Source organism: Eurosta solidaginis, chromosome 1, assembly GCF_040869045.1.
Source record: "Eurosta solidaginis isolate ZX-2024a chromosome 1, ASM4086904v1, whole genome shotgun sequence".
NCBI lineage: Eukaryota > Metazoa > Arthropoda > Insecta > Diptera > Tephritidae > Eurosta > Eurosta solidaginis.
In genome coordinates this window covers 126,572,622-126,585,667 of record NC_090319.1, presented here as the reverse complement: position 1 = coordinate 126,585,667, position 13,046 = coordinate 126,572,622, and the positions used below count along the sequence as shown (strand labels likewise).

Below are 13,046 nucleotides of genomic sequence, written 5' to 3'. Positions count from 1 at the left end.
ATTATAATATTTATGCAACATTTTGTTTTCTTTGATATTAATTCAAGTTTTGTCTTTGATATTAATTCAAGTTAACCTTTTTAAGCGTGGTGACCGATAAGAAAACAAATTTTTTACTTTTATTGAATAAATGAGAAGTTAATATTTAACTTTCACTTTAACTTTAACTTTCACTTTAACTTTAACTTTCACTAAACTTTAACTTTAACTTTCACTTTAACTTTAACATTCACTAAACTTTAACTTTAACTTAACTTTAACTTTAACTTTAACTTCAATTTTAACTTTATTTTTAACTTTAACTTTTACTTTCGCTTTAACTTTAACTTTTACTTTTACTTTAACTTTAACTCTCTTTTCGCTTTAACTTTAACATTCACTTTAACTTTAACTTTAACCTTAACTTTAACTTTAACTTTAACTTTAACTTTAACTTTGACTTTAACTTTAATTTTAACTTTCACTTTAACTTTATTTTTAACTTTAACTTTCGCTTTAACTTTAACATTCACTTTAACTTTAACTTTAACTTTAACTTTAACTTTAGCTTTAGCTTTAACTTTACTTTTCGCTTTAACTTTAATATTCACTTTAACTTTAAATTTAAGTATAGCTTTAACTTTAACTTTAACCTTAACTTTAACTTTAACTTTGACTTTAACTTTCACTTTAACTCTAACTTTAACTTTAACTTTATTTTTAACTTTACATTCGCTTTAACTATAACTTTAACTTTAACTTTAACTTTAACATTAACTTTAACTTTAACTTTAACTTTAACTTTAACTTTAGCTTTAGCTTTAACTTTACTTTTCGCTTTAACTTTAATATTCACTTTAACTTTAAATTTAAGTATAGCTTTAACTTTAACTTTAACCTTAACTTTAACTTTAACTTTGACTTTAACTTTCACTTTAACTCTAACTTTAACTTTAACTTTATTTTTAACTTTACATTCGCTTTAACTATAACTTTAACTTTAACTTTAACATTAACTTTAACTTTAACTTTAGTTTTAGCTTTAACTTTACTTTTCGCTTTAACTTTAATATTCACTTTAACTTTAAATTTAAGTTTAGCTTTAACTTTAACTTTAACCTTAACTTTAACTTTAACTTTAACTTCAACTTTAACTTTAACTTTATTTTTAACTTTAACATTAACTTTCGCTTTAACTTTAACATTCACTTTAACTTAAACTTTAGCTTTAACTTTAACTTTAGCTTTAACTTTAACTTTAACTTTAATTTTAACTTTAACTTTAAATTTAACTTTAACTTTAACCTTAACTTTAACTTTAATTTCAACTTTAACTTTAACTTTATTTTTAACTTTAACTTTAACTTTCGCTTTAACTTTAACATTCACTTTAACTTTAACTTTATCTTTAACTTTAACTTTAACTTTGACTTTAACTTTAGCTTTAACTTTACTTTTCGCTTTAACTTTAACATTCACTTTAACTTTAACTGTAACTTTAACTTTAACCTTAACTTTAACTTTAACTTTGACTTTAACTTTAACTTTAACTTTAACTTTCACTTTAACTTTAACTTTAACTTTTTTTAACTTTAACATTCGCTTTAACGTTAACATTCACTTTAACTTTAACTTAGCACCTGCTAACAAGCCAACCTAATATAAACGCACGCAAGTCATTTTCTGTCAAAAATGTCTCAAGCACATACAACTTGTATGAGAGCAACTCAAATTGAATATGCTGCGTGAAAACCTAACTCGATTTCCAATTTTTGTTCTGCGTGACATTTAGATTTGATTTTGCACACATGCTTTACATTGTCGCAACGCATGCTTATTTGGGTTAGGGCATAAAACGCCGGTTGTTTGTGTGCGCTAAAAAAACCCAGTGCGGTTTTATTAGGTTGGCTTGTAAGCGACCAATATGTATACGATAAGCGATAGCACAATGGCTACTTCGTGAAAATCAACGACAGCTCTTTTAGTTTGATTTCGATGGTCGTACGGTGAGGAAGTGTCGCACACGCGCTTAAAACAGAGTACCAAAAAGTGCGTCTGACACGTGTTCACCATTCAAGCATTGAAATCAAACTAAATAAATAATTGATTTTGCTTTCGTGCTCGCTACGCGTTCGTGTTTACTAACACATTCTCAATTTGGTAACCGTGTAAATGATAGAGATCCAATTTTATGTATTTGGCCTGTTGCTAACACCGAACCTTTTCGAGCCTTTTCGGAATTTTTTTGACAAATATCCGTTACGGTTTTTTTGATTTAGTCGCCAAGCTCGCGATAAAATCTATGCAATAGCTTAAAAATGTATCAAAATAGAATGCTCAAATATGTTTTTGTTTTGTGAAAATGTACGTGTTTAATTGGAAAATGTTAATTATTTTCGTGCCTGAAAAACTTCACAAAAATTTAAACTGTATGTTTATACTTATTTTAATATCACAAAATAAAACGTTAAATAAAACTACAATGGTGACAGTGGAGGTTAAAAATGAGATATAATAAGTCTTTACAATTAAAGCTCTAGGTGGAGATATGTTATTAGCTTCACATAAAAGCTGAAACTTTCAATTTCTTCCAAATTTAAAATTAACGCTGAGTTAAAAAGTATTGCAAGTGGGCCTAAGAACTTTCATTTAAGTTTTTAAAAAATTTGGAATGTTTAAATTGTTAACTCCGAAATAAAAAAGAAAAAAATAGAAGATTAATAGACAAAATCTCGAATGTGGAGCCCTTTAAATGTGTAATTAATTATAAAAGAATTTTTCAAAAATGATTAAGAAAGAACGGAATTGCAAACGTAATTCAAAAGTCTTAAGGATAAAATTCATGTGCAGCAGTTTTGCTGCTAGTTTTGCTGCTGCTCGATTTTTTATAGACATATACTTATGTAGCTTTATTAATCTGACAACACCTTGCAGCGACTTAAGTCAAATTTTTAAAGATGTTTTTTAAACTTATAAATTCAAAATCAGTTTTGAAATAACCATATCATCACCTATTCGAGGTTCAGGCATTTGAAAGGATTTAATGTTAAATCTTGCGAGTTTTATCATACAAAAATAAATCTCGAAACGCAGACGATTTAAGTTAAATCTCCATTAAATCTTCAATCATTTGTTCAATCATTACAAATATTTCAGGTATGGCAACCTAAAATTCATATGTCATGTAATTTTTGGATAGGAAAATATTTGAAGGTTGGATCAGTTTTTAAATTCATGTATGACAGAGTTTTTTGAAAATTTTTAAGTTAAAATTTGTATGACCAAATGTGAGTAAAATAATCAAATGTACCCAGATGTAAAATTGTATATGTTTTTGCTATAAAAATGTATGTGTTTAATTCGAAAATGTAAAATTATTTTTGTATCTGAAAAACTTCACAAAAGTTGAAACTGTGCATGTGGCCCCTATAAATTTCCAATACGAAAAAATAAAACGTCAAATTAAACTACAGAGGAGACAGTGCAGGTTAAAATAGGAGATTTTTAAATCTTCTCAGTTAGAGCTCTAGGTGGAGATATGCTACACATTTCGAAACCCAGAAGATTTATGTTAAATCTTCAATAATTTCTTAAATTACTTATTACAATATTCCAGGTATGGCAACCTACACTTCATACATATGTCATTTTTTGAAAGGAAACTATTTTAAGTTAGGAGCAGTTTTTAATTTCATGGATGGCAGATGTTTGTCGAAGATTTTCAAGTCAATATTTTTATTTCCAAACTTGCGTAAACTAAAAAGTGTTGCAAAATGGAATATTCAAATATGTTTTTGGTTTTTAGAACATGTGAAAATGTATGGGTTTAGTTTGAAAATGTAATTTCTTCACAAAAATTTAAACTGTACTTGCGGTACCAATTTCACAGTTTTTCCAATATGAAAAATAAACGTCAAATAAAACACAGTGCGGACAGTACAGTTTAAAATATGAGATTTAATAAATCTTAACAGTTAATAGCATATCTCCACTTAGAGCCTTATTCGAGATATAAGTGTCTGAAAGAAATTGAGTACGGTCCTATGGTAGGGGTTTTTATTTAATCCGCAATTTATGTGAGTACTAATGGCATTTAGCGCTGTGGTTGTGCTGCGTAACTTTCTGAAGCCATGCTGATTATTGGCTAGTTGCATTACATTAAAGTAGGGAAGCAGAATGGCTTCAAGTGTCTTGGCTACTGGCGATAGGAGTTATATCGGACGATAAGAATCTCCTATGTTAGCTGGTTTCCCAGGATTTAGTAGCGGGACCACCTTTGCCATTTTACATTTTTCGGGGAAGCCAAAGGGGAAAGGGACAAGGTGAAGACATGTGCTAGATAACTAAATCCCTCTTTGTCTAGGTTTTTAAGCATCGGCATGGCTATGCCGTCTTGGCCCACTGCTTTAGATGGTTTAGCATGAACGATGGCATTCTTAACTTTGGCGGTGATGGTAATTGGGAAGGGCCCTGTATTTTTGTTTGTGTGCGTGTCTGTTGGCTGTCTAATTTTGTCACCCGTAGAATGCATTACATATTGTCGGCAGAAGGCGCTCGCGTATTTTTCGCATCCGACAGCACTTTATCGCCAAAGGCGATGGAAATTTTGTCATTGTGCTTAGACGGATTCGAAGCTTACCCACACCGGCAGAGAAGTTACAATTCTTTAAATGCTCCTCCCATTTCGCCCGCTTGTGTTCATCCACAAGCAATCTGAGGCGTTGGTTTATATCCCTTATTTGGGAGTCGCCATTGTCGTGCTGTCTTATAAGGTCACTTTCTCTTGCTAAATTTGCGGTCTCCGCCCGGAAATGGGGCCGGATTTCCAGAATTCTTCCGGCGGGAATAAAGCGAACCGAGGCGGAGTCAATGACCTTGCGGAAATCACCTTCCTCTTGGCGAGCATCAGTCGGGATAGGGAGGGCAGCAAAGCGATTATCTGTAAGGGATTTGTAGTTTTCCCTCTTCCCTTTCTTAAAGTTGATGAAAGTGCGGTTTTCGGTATTTATGAAGTCGGCGGTTCGCTCGAGCGAAAGGAGTATAGGCAGGTGGTCTGATGCCAATGTTACCATCGGCTGCTAGTTGACGCAGTTTACTAGACTGCGCTCACGATGGAAAAATCTGGCGGACTGTGACGGCTTCCTACCATACAAGTGGGGCTTCACCGTTTATTGTGCGCAGTGTATCCTCATTTAATTTGTTGCATTTTTATGTCATTAAAATGAGTACACTTTTGTGCTTCCAATGGTGTAAGAATGTAAGTTTTATTGACAGAAATATTTGAAAAAGAGTACAAAATAAACTAAACGTTTGAATTTTTGCATTTTGAATAACCGTTTTCTTTCCCATTTTGCTTGTCACTAATCTACAAATATTTGTAATGCAACGAATGGATTCAAAAGCAGATAAAATTCAAAAGAAAAATGCTAGGTAGTTTGGTCTGCTTCCTTTTATGTCTGCATACGAAATCGTTGAATACACTAACCTAAATTAATCTTTAAAATCGTATCTTGTTGGAATCAGAACTGATTTAGGATTTTCCTCTACGATTAAAATGCTAAAAATTTTAAGTAAGACTTATCTAGCATTTCGAAGAGTTTCTCACCAGTTAAAACTTTTTTTTAATAATGTGACGAATACCAGCAACACTAAGTGGTGCTATCGTCTCTAAGCCGATACTAAGCAGTGACTCGTATGCACATCAACAAATCAATCATAATGTCTACCCATATGTCCATACGAGCAGCGGAGAAGAGACGCACAAACATATGCATATTTCTTATCTGAGATGCTCACAAGAGAAGGCAATAATTTGTGCAAGTATTACTCACGTATGAGAGCTATAAACGTAGTTGTGGCTGGTGATTTTGTAGCTGATAACTAACTAGTAAATTCTAGAATAGAAAAGCCTAGAAGTATGCAACGAGGAAACCAGACAGTATAAAAGGCAGCCACAGTAGGGGCACGAGAATCAGTTTGGTTTAAGCAAGCTTTCAGTTCCGAATTATAAGTGTTATTGTGAAGTACCTTAATAAAGGCCATTTTTGCATTATTCAATATTGGAGTTATTTATTCAACAGTTTAGTGATTCGAACGTTAGCAGAAGATTTGGAATAAGCGAAATTGCAGTAAATTCGTTACAATATACTAAGCTGTTATTATATAAATGCACAACAAAAAAAAAAAAACATTAAAGCAAGCTGCATAAACACATTAATCATCATTTACACACATAAGGCAACGTAGAGATTACCCAGCAGTTTTTGAGGTAAGGTGTTATAAATTTAGGTAAAATTTCAGCACTAAAAATGCCCTGAAACTCAGTAAGAAATGAATGGCCTGAAAAATGGATTGAATAGGAAGGCAGTATTTCAGGTATACAGGAATTTCCACAAACTATCTGCGATATGATGCAGGTGGAATTAAGAAGGGGTGAAGCATGGGCCGCTGATAATGGTCTGGGAATGAACCCAAATAAAACGGAACTGGTGTTCTTTAAGAGGGTAAGATACCACCTCTCTCAACTCCGGTGCTGGCAAACACGGTGCTTGAGTTTAGTGAGTTCGCCAACTATCTAAGGCTCACACTTGATAAGAAATTGAACTGGACACGAAACACCACGGAACGTATCCGTAAGGCTACGGTTGCCCTCTACACATGTAAAGGGCAATTGTACGGAAATGGGGTATGTCCCTTATGATAGGGCATTGGATATACACGGCCATAGTTAGGCCAATTTTGCTTTAAGGGGTTGCGGTATCCTGGCCCGCCCTAAATAAATCCTCGACGGTTCTTGCTCTTCAAAAGGTGCAACGATCTGCACTGCTATGCATAAACGGAGCCATCCGCACAACACCAATGTAGGCTATGAATGTAATACTGAAGATATAGTAGGCATAAAATATGTAGCATGTGCAGCTATTAGGGTCAGGAAACTGACCACATGGTCTCACCGTAACCATAATGAAATTCTTGACAGATTCTCCATACCAGAATGAACAGATTTCTGCAAGCCACATACCAACTTTAACAAGGGATACGAGATATTAATCCCTGAGAGGGAACAGTGGGTGAATGGCCGGATTGGCCCACTGACAGCATTCAAATGGATCTAAACTGGACAACAGGGCCGGAGGGGGTGTCTATTCGGAACGATTGGACACACAAAGATCGTTTCGCCTTCCGGATCACTGTAGCGTATTCCAGGCCGAGCGTGCGGCCATACAAGACGCTGTGGACTGCCTTAGGCAGAAGGCAGTCTCTCAGAAACACACTTATATTTTCTCAGACAGTCAGGCAACGCTGAAAGCCCTTGACTCTGTCACAATTAATTCTGCAACTGTAGTAGGCTGTCGCTAGAGATGGCAAAAAAATAAAAATAATCGATTAATTAATCATATGATTAATGCACTTAATTGCAATTAATAAGAATTAATCGATTAATTACCGATTTACAAAATATAACGATAAAACAATTGAGACCTCTGTTTCAAAAAGCTACGACAATGCATAAAAATAATTTAAAAAAAATTTACTTGAAAAAATTCTTTTATTTTTTATTTAGCCAAGTTTGTAGAAATAATAGTTTTGACAGCCGTTTAGTTGTTAGTCGGTTTCTTTTTAATGCTGCGATGGATCCAGCCTTGGAAAACAACCTTTCCGCAGGCACTGATGTTCCAATCAAGTGGCAATAATTTTTAGAGACTTCATAGAGCTTGGGATTACTGCTTTCATGTCATCCCAAGCACCTACTACGTTCGATTTAAGTGGCATAACTTGGGAGTTTAAATAAAAAGTGAGCTCGTCTTGTGGTTGCACATCGTCACATGCTCTCTTTTTTTTTGTGCGCGAGAGTTTTGTGTGGAGCCCATAAGTCAAAATCATGTTCTGATTCCACCGATGACTCACTTGCTGTTTCCATATTGACATCTTTTTCGGTTATTTCAGCACGAATGTATCTTAATACCGACGCCAAAGCCACCGGATCCTTAAAACTAACCCTTTTAAATCTTGGATCCAAAATAGTGGATGCAGCTAAGAGGAAAGGCTGTTCTATGGTCGCAAATCTTTTATCAAATTGCTTTAAAATTTCTTGTTTCAGTTTTTGTGCTGCTGGTTGACATGGGTGAATTTTCGAAATGTGTTCATGACCGCAATGAACTAGAGGTATTATTTGGCTGAGAGTTCCATGTCTTTCGCCACTTATCTGCATTGTCATGGCCTCTAAAGGTCTTAAAATTGTACATATTTCCATTAGTTCATCCTTTTCTCTTGACGTTGTCATAGGCGGAGAATCCGGGTAATTTAACAAAATTTGGCTGACGTAGGCGCTAAGTTTGATGAACCGGTCTATCATATAATACGTGGAATTCCAGCGCGTATTTACATCTAGTAAAAGTTTCAAAAATTTACCCTCTGGTACGCCATTTCACAATTGTTTTGCATTTTAAAATAATGCCTTGTACAGCAGAAATATCTAATGAATTCGAACAAACCAAATTCAGCGTTTGGGCGAAACATGAAATATGACGCTTTTTTCCGAATTTTTCATAGATTGCACTGACAATATTTCTAGCATTGTCTGTGACAACAGCCTTAACGTTATCTTCCTCAATAGAAAAATTGTTCATTGCATCGGACAAAATCTCAGATATATGAGAAGCTGTATGGGACTCACTCAATTCATACACACCAATTGTTCCATTAAATGGCTTTGTTTCAAGCAACCCATGAACGGTTATTCCCAACATGCTTTTCATGTCTATATTAGTCCATATATCAGTGGTCAGGGTTACACAATGCAGATTTGAAAGCAATAACACACATTTTTTTTCCCTCTTCATACAGTTTATCAATTTCAGCCTTTATCGTGTTCCTTGTTGGGACTTTGTAAAGTGGGAAATTTTGCTTCATAAAGTCTAAGAAGCCAGCACCTTTAATAAAAGTTAAATTTCTTAGAATAAAATAATAGAATAATTAATGAACACAAAACCTACCTTCGACAAAGGTAAACGGCAAATTACCTTTGACGATCATGTGCATGATTCCATGTGTAATTTTCTTGTTCTTTGTTCCGGAGGAATAGCTTTGAATGTTGGTAAATGCTTTTAAAATTAATGGTTGACTGACGGTGCTACTCAACTACTTGGCTGACTGGCGCTACTACTCGGCATTTCATATGTGCTACCTTCGCATTCATTTGTCATATCGACCACAGTATCCACACTATTTTCACCACTGTCATCCTCGTTTGTTTTGGAATCATGCTATAAAATAATGCATTACGCACCCATTCTTTGAAGGAAATTAACTATTTTATCTTACCTTAAACTTATCAACTTCAGCTGCATGTTTCAATTTTAAATGCTGAAACATGTTTGATGTGTTGTTTGAAAATTTTAACTTTTTCTTACAAAAATTACACACAACCAGGTTGTTTTTTTCTTTAATAAAATATTTACACGCTTTAATTTTGATAGGAGCCATTTTGCGCAATGTTAGGGAACAAGAATCTTAGTGATGTAAGAAAAAACAAAGAAACAATGCTGCCAAAACATGTGTGTAAAAACGATTATTTTGTCAATTAATCGATTAAAATTGCAATTAATTGAAAGAAAGTCTATGATACAATTAAATCATTAATTGGTCAAAATTAATCGATTATTTCAACCTTTGCGATTAATCTTGCCATCTCTATCTGTCGCAGATCACTTTACGTGATGGCTGAAAATTTTACTCTGCATCTGGTATGGGTTCCGGGACATAAGGGCATACCAGGTAATGAAATGGCGGATGAGCTTGCAAGAAAGGGTACTTCCCTTCCACTTTCGCCATCCTGGAAGAGGTTGGGAATGCCGCTCTCTACCTGCAAGCTCAATATAAAGGAGGCTATACTGATGGAAGCTGGAGCCAGGTGGAAGTATCATGATAGATGCCCCACGGCAAAACTCACATGGCCGGAATGGAATGAGAAGAGATCGCGACAGCTTCTAACCCTCCTTAAGAGGGATCTTTCCTTAGTTGTAGGACTTCTCACTAGTCACGTTTGTATTGGACCGCATGCGGAAAGGATTGGCGCTCCATTCAATGATTGTTGTAGAAGCTGCGGCAATGAAGAAGAGCCTGAAACTGTTAGGCATCTACTCTGCGAATGTCCAGCGCTCGGTAAAAGAAGGCAACGTTTTATGGGCAAGATGTAAGATGTTTCTCGTAGATCTAATTGATATAGCTGAGGTCAACACACGATGCTTAGTTAGCTCCACAAACTCAACGAAGTTGTTTGATTAGGAGAGTAGGAATAAATCCGTGTGGTCTCACAATGGGCCTATAAAGGCCTAAGTGTGCCGCTCCGATGCGGACGGCGGCCACTTAAACCTAACCTAACCCAGAAATAAATTTGAAAGAAAAACTTATAGTGTTTTATAGAATGCTAAATCTCACACGCCTTCAACTAGATGCTTTGTAAATGGTAATAATAATAAGTAATCATTTTCTTAAAAATATATATTTCTTTTCAGACTTAACAAATACGGTCATTAATCAAAATGTAAAAATTGTAAGAGCTTTAGAAAAGGTTTGCAAAAATATCCGAAGTCCCAAAGCTAATTTTCCAGTTTCAAGTCTGTTGGTAATTGAAGAACTTGAAAATAAAGTGAAAACGGATTTTGAAAGATATGTAAGGTAAGGTGGCAATAATTTAATTAAAAATCCTTATTTTAATAATATAATTTTTTTCTATTTAAAGGTCATAATTTTTAGATCTATACTCATGCCGGATGGCATTCATAAGTATCTGCATTGGATACTTTCAAAAGAATTGTGTTTCGAAATGAATTACTCTGGGCGGTCCAGCAAAAAAGGCCTGCGAGACTTTGTCAAGCTTAACAGAGCTTTGTACGGTGAGTATCAAGCATTTTTTTACTAGCATACCCAGCAGATGATTTTCTTCTCTCTTCCTGTTCCACTTTCACTCCCTCTACCATCCCACCCCACCTCCCCCTCCATCTTTATACTCATATGTTTTGCCTATAATTTTTCAACCAGTAACATGTTCTGTTGTTAGTCAGGTTTTTAAATAATTTGTATCTTAAAATTTTCAGAATCCATACAAAGAGACGGTTATTCAATGTCCGATTATACAAGAGATGAGCACAGCGCCTTCCAGAAAATTAAGAACAAAAAATACAAAGCGGTATCATTGCAAAAGAAAAATAAATAAGGCAATATATGTATACATTTATGCATATAAAATGAAATTTAAAAAAAAATAACGAAGAAGACTCTTTAAAATGTGAATTGACTGAATTTTTATACATATGTATACGGAATACGTATTTTTATTTTATTTTTATTTTTACAAATCAATACTTAAATTTATTTTATGTCAAATAAATATTACCTCTATTTGATAAAACAATTGCGTTTAAAATATTTTTTCCTATTGATATTCTTACTGAACTGTAACGAAATTATTCCTGCGGATACTTACATTTCCTGTTCATTCGCTTTTTCTTGTGGATACTTTAACTTCCGATGTGATAGTTTTTTCATGTGGAAGTTCTCACTGCGTGTTCAAAAAAATCCTGGCTACACTTTTTTCACTACAGAAACGTTCACTTCTTAATCATCAGTTCTCAGATAGTTCTTTTTCGCGGCCACCCCTGTGTTAAAGCGAATGAGAATATTCAGGTTTTGTAACTATATCTCTGCTGATGTCTCTGTAGGAATTATAGAGTATTTTCATGCTGAAAAATACTGCTGGGTACTCACGCACACACATGTAGTCATCAGCAGAAGTAGTTACTCACCCATACACATGCATATGGCTATAAGAGAAACATAAATAGGTATACATGTATATAGCTAATAACAAAACAAGGGATACAATTGTTCTGGAATACAGTTTCGCGAAATGACTAGACCCTAAGAGAAATGGATGAACGAGAAAACTGAGAGTATAAAAGCTGAGCAAGCTGAGGAATCAGTATACAGTTTGATTTAAACACGCTGTTGTGAAGTACGTGATATTGAAGTATAATTGTACTACTCCCAAGTTGACTAAATAAAGGCCATATTGCAATACTGAATATTGGAGTGATTTATTCAACAGTTTAGCGATTCGAACATTAGCAGATGGTTTGGAATAAGCGGAATTTCCCCAGAATTCGTTACAATTGGCGTCAGAAGAGGAATTTTTGAATAAATTCCGAAGATTTCGAATACAACTTGGACATGGCAAAGTTAAGTGAATTAAAGATCCAGCAACTGAAAAAGGAGTTGGAGAATCGTGCATTAAATATAAGATTGAACCTCAAGCACGGCTACGAGAGGTAAAGGAGTCGCAAGGAATTAATGTGGACGAGTATGTCTTTCATCCTGATGGTGACGAGACAACGACAAAAATGGAAGAGAAAAACGAAACATCGCAGACAATTACGAGCACAGACTTGAACATGATATTGGCTGCAATATCTGCTCAAGCATCGACAGTGGCATCTCAACTGGAATCCCAGAAGACATATATGGCATCCCAATTGGAATCACAGGAGACAAGTATAACATCCAAGATGGAAACACAGCTGGAAGAACAGAAGACATATATGGCATCCCAACTGGAAGAGCAGAAGACATATATGACATCCCAACTGGAAGCACAGGAAGAACGCATTGCAGAAATGTCGTCGCAAATGTCATCTCAACTGGAAGATCAGAAGACAAGTATAGCATCCCAACTGGAATCGCAGGAGAATCGTACAACATCCAAGATTGAAGCACAAGAAACTTGTATTACAGAAATGTCAACACAGATTACATCCAAGATTGAAGCACAAGAGGCACGAATATCCGAAATGTCGGCGCAAATTTCAGCACAGATATCACCGCAGATCTCTGCACAACTGGAAGAGCAAGAAGGACGTATTTCCTCGAAGTTGGAGGCGCAGTATACAAAAATTTTACAACTCGAGGACAAAATCGATGCAGAGATTGAAACATTGAGAGGTCGTATACAGGAGTTGCAAATAAATCGCCCAGCAGTTTCAGCGAGTAATCCAAAGGTAAAAACACCA

General features: G+C 34.8%; 1 protein-coding gene and 1 pseudogene across 1 annotated transcript in view; both read right to left on the bottom strand.

Annotated features, from left to right (window-relative positions):
* The window catches only part of Dhc93AB (Dynein heavy chain at 93AB), a 2,991,564-nt gene that overhangs the window by 1,815,926 nt on the left and 1,162,592 nt on the right, over window positions 1-13,046 (bottom strand). The window lies entirely within an intron of this gene.
* On the bottom strand, window positions 8,480-9,354 carry LOC137238623 (uncharacterized; annotated as a pseudogene).